Source organism: Ixodes scapularis, unplaced genomic scaffold (genome assembly GCF_016920785.2).
Source record: "Ixodes scapularis isolate PalLabHiFi unplaced genomic scaffold, ASM1692078v2 PGA_scaffold4__175_contigs__length_147842914, whole genome shotgun sequence".
NCBI classification, from domain to species: Eukaryota; Metazoa; Arthropoda; class Arachnida; order Ixodida; family Ixodidae; genus Ixodes; species Ixodes scapularis.
Genome location: NW_024609879.1, coordinates 13,040,548 through 13,049,064, shown reverse-complemented (window position 1 = coordinate 13,049,064; position 8,517 = coordinate 13,040,548). Strand labels below are relative to the sequence as shown.

At 44.1% G+C, this 8,517-nt stretch overlaps 1 pseudogene; it reads right to left on the bottom strand.

Annotated features, from left to right (window-relative positions):
* Positions 1 to 411: 411 nt before the first annotated feature.
* LOC120839985 lies at positions 412 to 1,225 on the bottom strand (annotated as a pseudogene).
* Between the last annotated feature and the right edge of the window lie 7,292 nt (positions 1,226 to 8,517).

Below are 8,517 nucleotides of genomic sequence, written 5' to 3'. Positions count from 1 at the left end.
GCTTAAGAAAGCAATAAAACTCGTCTAGCTACAGAGAAGGAGGCCTATAGATAACACCAAACACGAATGCACTCGTTTTAACAAAAGGCGATTCAAAACTTGGATTGATAACTGTGAAATCAGATATTACTTCGTAAACAAAATTGTTCTTTATGTAAATGGCAACACCACCTCCTCTCCTATTTGTTCTGTATACAGCTTCACACCTGTATCTTTTAAATTGCAATATATCACTAATACTAGAAAACCATGTCTCACTAAAGGCCAATACATCGAATTCATGGTTTAAAGAAGATAAAAGAAATATTGACCTCCATCCTCCTTGTTTCTTAAACTGCAAACGTTGTGATGATAAAGACAAAGTGAATTAGACGCGATAAGACAAAAAGAACTAGCATCATGATAGCGAGGTTACACGTCGAGGTTTCCATTCAGGGCTGTAATCCCTTCTTTACCATTCCACGATGAACCTTTTACGTTTTCGAGATCGCCCTCGTCACAGATCCGAATGGCCCTTTTCGCCCTCAGTTTCCCCTGCAAAAATATGTCCGTTCCTTTGCCAAGCAAAACGGCAGCCCCTTTCTTCACACCTCTGCCGTGCGAGCCACAGCAATCACTTATTCGTAGGAGCTAAATAGTAAAAAAAAGAAAAAAAGAAAAACGAAGTTTAGGTTTTTTGGTTCTGAGGCCAGAACGACTCTCGATCCACGTTTCCTTCAGGGAGTTGGATACGAACTGAACAATCACGATAGTTTCTTTACCAGTCTGTGATGGAAGGCGATAAAGGGCATTAAGGTCAGAGTTCGCTAGTTCTGGGAGTCCAAGATTACAAGGCAAGATGTTCATCCTTTCTAAGAGATTTTCATGCTTCTCCTTTGCCATACCGTGAACCTCAATGTTCAGACGGCGATTATACTGCTCCAGCTCTTTAGGCTGAAGTTTCATTTGCTCAGAGCTCGCTGTCGCGCCCGTTGATGAATCCAACTCCAAGTACTCAACTCGCCATTTTAAAGCAGAAACCTCGCTAGTTTGCTCATCCAGTTTAGATAGTATTGTGTTGGTGTTTAGCAGAAAGACCTTGGATTGATGCCTCAATCCCATTCACCTTTTCAAGAAGGTCTGGGAGAGCATTCACCTTCGCCACGATTGGAAGAAGCATAGAATTGTTTTCATTTAGTTCTTTCAGTTCACATTCAATCTTGAAATTATGCAGTTCACTAGGCATTAGGGTACCTCGCCTTTCTGCTGTTTCACATGTCACACATTTTCAAGTGTCTTTAAAAGAGTCGCCTTTGTTGCGAAAGCTAGAGGTGGTTATGCCAGAGTACTTGCCTAGGTGGTAAGGGTACTTGCATGCAATGCATGTCATAAACGTACCATCCTCAGGCACAGACTCATGACCAATACAAGCACTCGCTCATTTTCAAGAAAACGTTGTGGCACAGCAGCAACAATGGAAAGAAACTGTTTGTTTTTTTAAGAAAAGAGACATGAAGCCACCAACCTGCGAAACAGATAGACCGCAGTTAGGCCAAGTTTTTGCGTGCCTTCCGCCGCCTCTGCTGTGTGCGAGTGCCGAAGAAGCTCCAGGCGCCGTCCTTTTAAGCAGGTTGCACGTCCATCAGGGTTTTGCGGATGACCAATAGTAGATAAGCCAGCACTTCTTGATTCTTTCCACGCGTAATGATGCGGCGATCGCGATAGTCGACTCGCACAGAGCAGCGGCGGCGGAAGGCACGCAACAACTTGGCCTAACTGCGGTCTGTTTTTTTCCCCGACGCATCGACTATCGTGATCGCCGCATCGACCATTGTGATCGCCGCATCATCAAGCGTGGAAAGAAGCAAGAGGTGCTGGCTTACCTACTACTGGACATCCGCGGAACCCTGACGGACGTACAACATGCTTAAAAGGACGGCGCCTGGGGCTTCGTCGGCACTCGCGCACATCCCGTTTCTTTACTTTTTACGCTACATCAATATAACTTTTCGGGAACACTTTTGACATAAGCTTTTTTCATGCTTATTAACCGTCTAGGTAATAACATTCTTAATGTATTTTTGTTTATTTGTCAAACCACCTCTTTGTGACGAAATTTGACGAAGTTAAGCAAGCTGTGTTGTGTGACCTAATGAACGTATGTTTATGATCTTTACATCACCGTAAAGCTCTAATTAAGCTCCTTCTTTTGAATATAATTTCATTATTATGCAATAAGTGCCTGAAAATGAATATTTCGAAAAACTAGCAAGTTTCGAGTCAATTGTCATAAAAAAACTCCTTTTATTTATTTTATTTTTTATTCAGAGTTCAGTAATGTAGAAGTTTATCAGGAACAACCAACAGAAATTTTAATATTTTGATTGTATGGCCGCTATTAAGACTCACATCTCGTGCTATGTGCGTTTTAAACAGGACTTCAAGGCAGTCAGCGCAAACCTTGCGTACAAAATGGTATCATTCGTATTTGAAACATCTTGCAATACAAGTCAAAGACAACCCCGTAAGGCGGCCTCTCCAGATTATCGGAGATGTTAATATTTTGGGAAAGGCTGACAACGTACTTGGACTACTTGGACTAGGACCGAATTTTTTCTGCCACCACGGCTTAAGCCCACTGATAAGATTGCCTTGGTCCGAGACGAGAGATCGCATCCAAGACAGATAATGAAAAGGTGTCGCTGATGATCAGTGAAGGTGAGGTTTGCATCGCACGTCAAATAAGATTAGCAAACCCCGCCGTAAGCTTGAGCCCACAATACGCGAGCTGCGAAGCAAGAATGTTAAACTATGTAATTCGGACAAAAAGGCTGCTTCGTAATCCTTGAATCAGGAACATATGAAAAAAAAAAATAAACTGCTGCTGCCGTTGAAAAAACAAACAAAAACTTCGTTTAAGCTTAAGATAAAAAAAAAAAAAAACTAGACAGGTTCTTACTGGGCTTCTCGAATACAACAACCTCAAAAGCCTGTGCACCAAAATATGAAGATATGTAAGGACAGCTAGTTTTTCTTTTCTTGTCGAAAACCCACAAAGAAGACAGCGTTCCGGGCTATGGTATGAGAGAGCGGAATCTAGCAAGTGTTTCTTTCAACCTTTCTTGCGAAACGATTGCCCTTGATAACGTGCAATGATTCATACAACATCACCAATTCGGGACAACTTGCTTGACCAAATACACCCCTTGAGGAGCTCAAAACAGTGCAAGCAATGCGGAAAGCAACAAAGAAGACGCAGAATGCGGCCACTTTTGTGGAGAACAGAAAAAAAGTCTTTGCCCTACTTGGGCAGGCTGCTCAACAAGAGGGCCCTTAAAGGGGAGGGGGGCGGGGATTTTTAAATATAGTAAATATATTATTTCTGGTTAGTGCCTTCGATGTCTCCGCCTTTATTTTCTAGTATGCACAAACATTCCGCTGCATTATGTCGCTTGGCAGCAGCTTCCTAAAAAGGATGCGACAACGTTTACATACTCGGCCAATTGAAAGCGAGCGTCATTACCACATAAACACGTGCCATGGCCGCAGGTAAAAAAATGTTTGCGTTCCGCACCACTGCATTTGTACAGGCTTTTCGCGACATGACCGCCGGCGTAGCATGAAGTCAGCATCATAGATTTTAGTGTTTTTGCCGTTTTTACTTATACTATTATAGTTTATATCCTGTTCAAACTAAACCACCTCGTTTGCACCCTTAGATTCACTTCATAAATGCCTTTCGTACCTTTGTACTCCTTAATATATTCCCCTTTCTTGCTTTATTTGATCGACGATTGCTCATGCAATTTGAGCTAAAACCCCCGCGTATTTTTCTTCCTTTTGCATTTCAAAAATTTGATGAATGCATCCACCATTTGCTGACGTCAAAGCTGAGTGGGAGTGAAAATAAAAGAAAGTACAAAATGCAGGTGCAAAATCGCAGTGCAGCGGCGAGAAGGCCCATACACACGTCGTGTTTCAGCGCTATTGACTGCATTGCATTGAGAAGTAGCCAAGAGTCACCGGGTTGTCTGTGGTTTATGTAAAGCAAAGCAACTTATTCGCTTATCACGCTGCATACGAAGTATATATCTCCTGGATACCTGGGTCGTAACGAAGTCTAATGCAATCGTCTGTATGGTGTTTTATACGAGACTGCCCATTAGAAATGTCCTTCCAATGAACAAGCGATACTGCAAGAAAGCCAGGTTTCGGAACCAAGATTGCAATACAGCTTGCACATGTATAGTTGTTTAGTCGTGTTCAAACGCCTATGTTCCATCCCGGTTCAAAATAGATGTGGATTTAACTAGTGAATTTTCACTGCAAGTACACTAGGTGTAAGATATACATATAAACATATATATATATATATTTTAACCCAATGTGGCTTATACATTGAAATGTTATTTTTGTACAAAAAAGTGCTGCCCTTACAGGAGTTGATCAGATATAAACTGGGGTTTGCTGGCTTCAACCTTACCACAAAAGGGATTGCGCAGAAGTGCGCGTCGGTGCACAGCCCTGTCGTCCGATTCGGATGGCGAGGGAGGCACGAGTACCTTTGGGGGAAGGGCGCAGTTGCCGTCCTCGTTGCTACAGGGCTGTGCAATAGTGTGCATTACACTACACGCAACAGCAATGGACGCGGTGCTTAATCTGCCCAATAGTCGCGCGACTAAAAAATTTCATTAAGCCCTTGGTACATTTTCTGCAACTCAAGGTGTGCTTAACTGTCACCCTTGCAAGTACAGTCTATCGAAAAATGGTGGCACAGAAATAAAACACCAGGTTTAGGCTTGCCTCATGTACGGCAACCAGCGTCTTCAAACATGTCGTGCACCCATCGTGGCATCAACCATGCATTACGGGCTGACGGTTGAATGTTTTTGTTCTAAAAAAACACGCATCGGGGCCGAGCTCTAATCAGTTTTTTGTATAAGTTGCCGCACTGTATTGGCATCTCTTTATTGATACCAAGTCTTGCTATACTCAGGATTAACTTTCTGTGCTCATTAAGAGAAAGATAGAGAGGCGGAGGTAGCGGCTGTTTGTTATTGCACCAGGGGGTTCAGTTTGTTTTCTATTACAGATTTTATTTTGTGGCAAGGTGGAAAGTTGGGCCAGTTGGTTGATGGTCATATTGAATGGGTTAAAACAGCGCAAAAAAGACAAAGGACCAGTAAAAGGAAACACACAGACACAGCGCTGACTTACAACTCTTTGCATGTGCTTTAGCGTGACAGGCATGCACATGCTACAGTTCATCCCTTTGTATAAAGTTTAGATAGGTGAACCACGATTGCAGATCACGCCGGAATATCAGCGTAACCTTTCCTATGTTTTACCCGTTTTTAAGCACAAGACAATTAGGAGGACTATACCGTGCTCGACGTCGTCCAATTCTGTCTGGCGACCGACGCACTTATGCGGTGTCAATTTAAGAATTTCCGTGGATTTCACAATCACGGCAGTTGTGAGATGATCGAAATGGTAGCTTTTCTGGCGCTGAAAAATCTGCGTGGGCGCAATACACCGAAATAGAAGCACGCACGAGTTACAACGCACAGTAAAATTCAATTTGGACCGCATTCAATTAGTGCTGGCTCTAGGGCGAGTCGGTGGCGCACCGCTGCTCGGGACATTATAGCCAAGACTTGTAATGCAAAACCCAGGGATCGTGTGCTTAAAGCTCGCAGCTCAATCTACACCCCTGCCCATTGCACAAAAGAAGGACGCCATATTTGTTATGCAGGAAATTATACTTCTCCGTAACTTTGCAAAGGGTAAACCCTACGGCCCCCTCGAGCCAAGCAGAGTGACGGAGGCGAAGCGATACCCAAACAGTTGAACAAGAGGGGAAGGAGGAACTTAGACGTCGCTTTTTCACTCCATGAACTCAACCTCTCACTCAAAATTTGTAGGAAATCGTTATTATTTTTCCTGCCCATGTGTTTGACAGCAGTGAACGCACCTAGTGAGTTACGTGTCTCTTTCCGACGTGCTGATTGGCTCGCTTAGACCGTAACCTTCGCGGTTTCCAAAGTTACGAGGTAGCGGAGTACAGAAATCCTGTGGCAAACAAACGAAAAAAAACCAGAGTAAAAAACATAAAGTTACGTTTGACATATCCTGACTAATATCATAGCAGTAGTGCGAAAACAAGGCTAAAAAGTAGACTATTTTTGTGTGTGTGTGCGAAGTTATTGCCAGCAATGTATTTTGGTTTAATTATATTTAGCTGCGCAGTGAAAAGGCGTGATTCGGTTCTGTATCAGCATTTTCACAGAAAGTTGACTCTCCGTATAGATCTTTCCAAAGAAAGAACGTGTGGCAGGTGCCATTTTGATTGTTCGTGCGTATGCGCCTGCTCTGCTCGCTTTCCGAAGCGACGAAAACGCACGGGCTGGGCTGTGAAAATAGCACACTGGAGTGTTATTTTGTAAATATTAGGAAGTTCTTTAGTGGCATCAGTAAAATTAAAGAGCCTCAATATTATCTCTATGCGATATTGAGGCGACAAAATCGTCTCCACACGATAAAGTTCGTCGTCTATGATCAGTGTTGTGGCAACAAAGCATATTCTTTATAGAGGAACGCGCAAATGCTGTGTACGAAGCCACCAACGGAAGATGGCATCTTTTGCAGGACGTCTGCTAAAGTGAACGCCGCAACAATAGCCAAAGTTGGGCGCTCCGTTGTGGAAGTATACATTGAGAGCGGAAAGCGGTCGTCTAATGAACTCTTGGCGGTTCCAACCATGCTTGGCGCACGCGTGTGCGTGAAATTATTCGCAACTCCAGCCTCCGCTCAGAGTCTCATAGAGAAACGAACAACCAGAGAAGTGGGGACCGCGGTGAAGGCGGTGGCTGGTACTGTCGGCCTTGGTCCTGGCGTTACTGGTCTGTGTGTTCCTGCATCATACAGTTTGAATAAAAACAAAAAAGCGAGTTCGTACTAAAAAGGGAATTTGTTGTTTTCTGCTTAGCGACTTTTCAGAATCGACATGGACATATTTTTAAAGGAACGTCAACATCTTCGTTGCTTGTGATATGCTCCTGACCTGACCGTTTCCTATTTATAGCTAAATAAATTTTAGAACGATGACCAGCGTCACCGATCTGACGCACAGGAAATCCCCAACAGACTATCCTCATCTTTTTCACCATATTGGGACTACTACCCCGTCACCTATAGGGCGTTGGAGTTGCGAATATCAAAGCCAATACTTTATGATCAAAACTTAACCAAGCGAAGAGAAGGGTGCCCACGCGCTGCGTTTTCTGTGTGGCAGCCTATACTCTGTTTCACCTTGTGTTGTACCGCAGGAAAGGCTACAAGCGCGAGCTCCTTGCTTTAGGGCACACCTCGGCGGCACAAGCTTTCGTGCATCAAGGGCAGCTGCCAACGCTATGAGCTCGCGCTTCTAGCCTTCGCTACGGTACAACATAAGGTGAAACGGAGTGTAGCTAGGTACCCAACATGTAAAAAAAGATCCCATTCACCCAATGCTGTACCGCATAAAAGACTTGAAGCGCCACCTCAAAGCGTTGGTAGCAGCCCTTAATGCACGAGAGCTTGTGCCGCCAAGATGTGTCCACTTCGCTCAGCTCAAGTCCAGACGCAGCCGATGCTACAAGCTCGAGCATGTGGCCCTGAAGAGTTCTTACACCCCTACGTCTGGCTACGTCTGGACTAAGCTCGACCCCGCCCGTTTCGAAATGGATAAGCTTCGTACCGGCGTGCGGTTGCGTATTACTACTGCGTGGTACACGTTAAAGACCCCAGCCTAGGGGTTGTACCACACTGGCTAATTTGGTCATCTAAGGCTGAGAGACAAGTTGCCCGTTTAGGCAGACTAACCTCAGGCTGTATAAACATGCACACACAAATCTTCGAACTTCAGCTGAAACGAAGCTCAAGTAGCTCGAACTTGTAGCCTTTCCTGTCGTGCATCATAAGGTGAAATAGAGTATAGCATTGCGCGTTGGTGCAAGAGGACGTTCAGCAAATGTCGCGGCTTTAGCTGGCTCTATAGAGCCAGCTAAAGCCGCGTTTAAGCCAGCTAAAGACGCGCACGCCAACTGTATGCAGTTCGCGTGTGCGTCTATTGGCATTCGTTGACCGTAGAGCACGGGCTTAATTGTGCGGCAGAAGAACAGTTGCGTAGCGAGACCGGGTCGTACTTGAGTTCTTTTGTCGTTTTTTTCAATAGGCAGATTGTGAACGAAAAATCTTTGAAATAAGGAGCTAACGCAGATGGTTTATTTTCTCCAGGGCCTGGCATTTTTATAAGCCTTAAACTAATAAATTGTTTTATTTACTTTCTTGGCTTTTTAAGGCCCCCTTTTATTTCCAAGAACATGGGGCTAAAGTATCAAACTGCAGACGACGAAGGCTAACAGAAGTTGAAGGAGCTCGAGAAGTTTAATAGAGTGTTTTGACGTGATATCACTTCGCCATTTTGTTGTGAGGTTTCTAAGCAATAAAAACTACAGGCCTTTCTGCACTACTTATCGGATGATGTCAGATGCACCT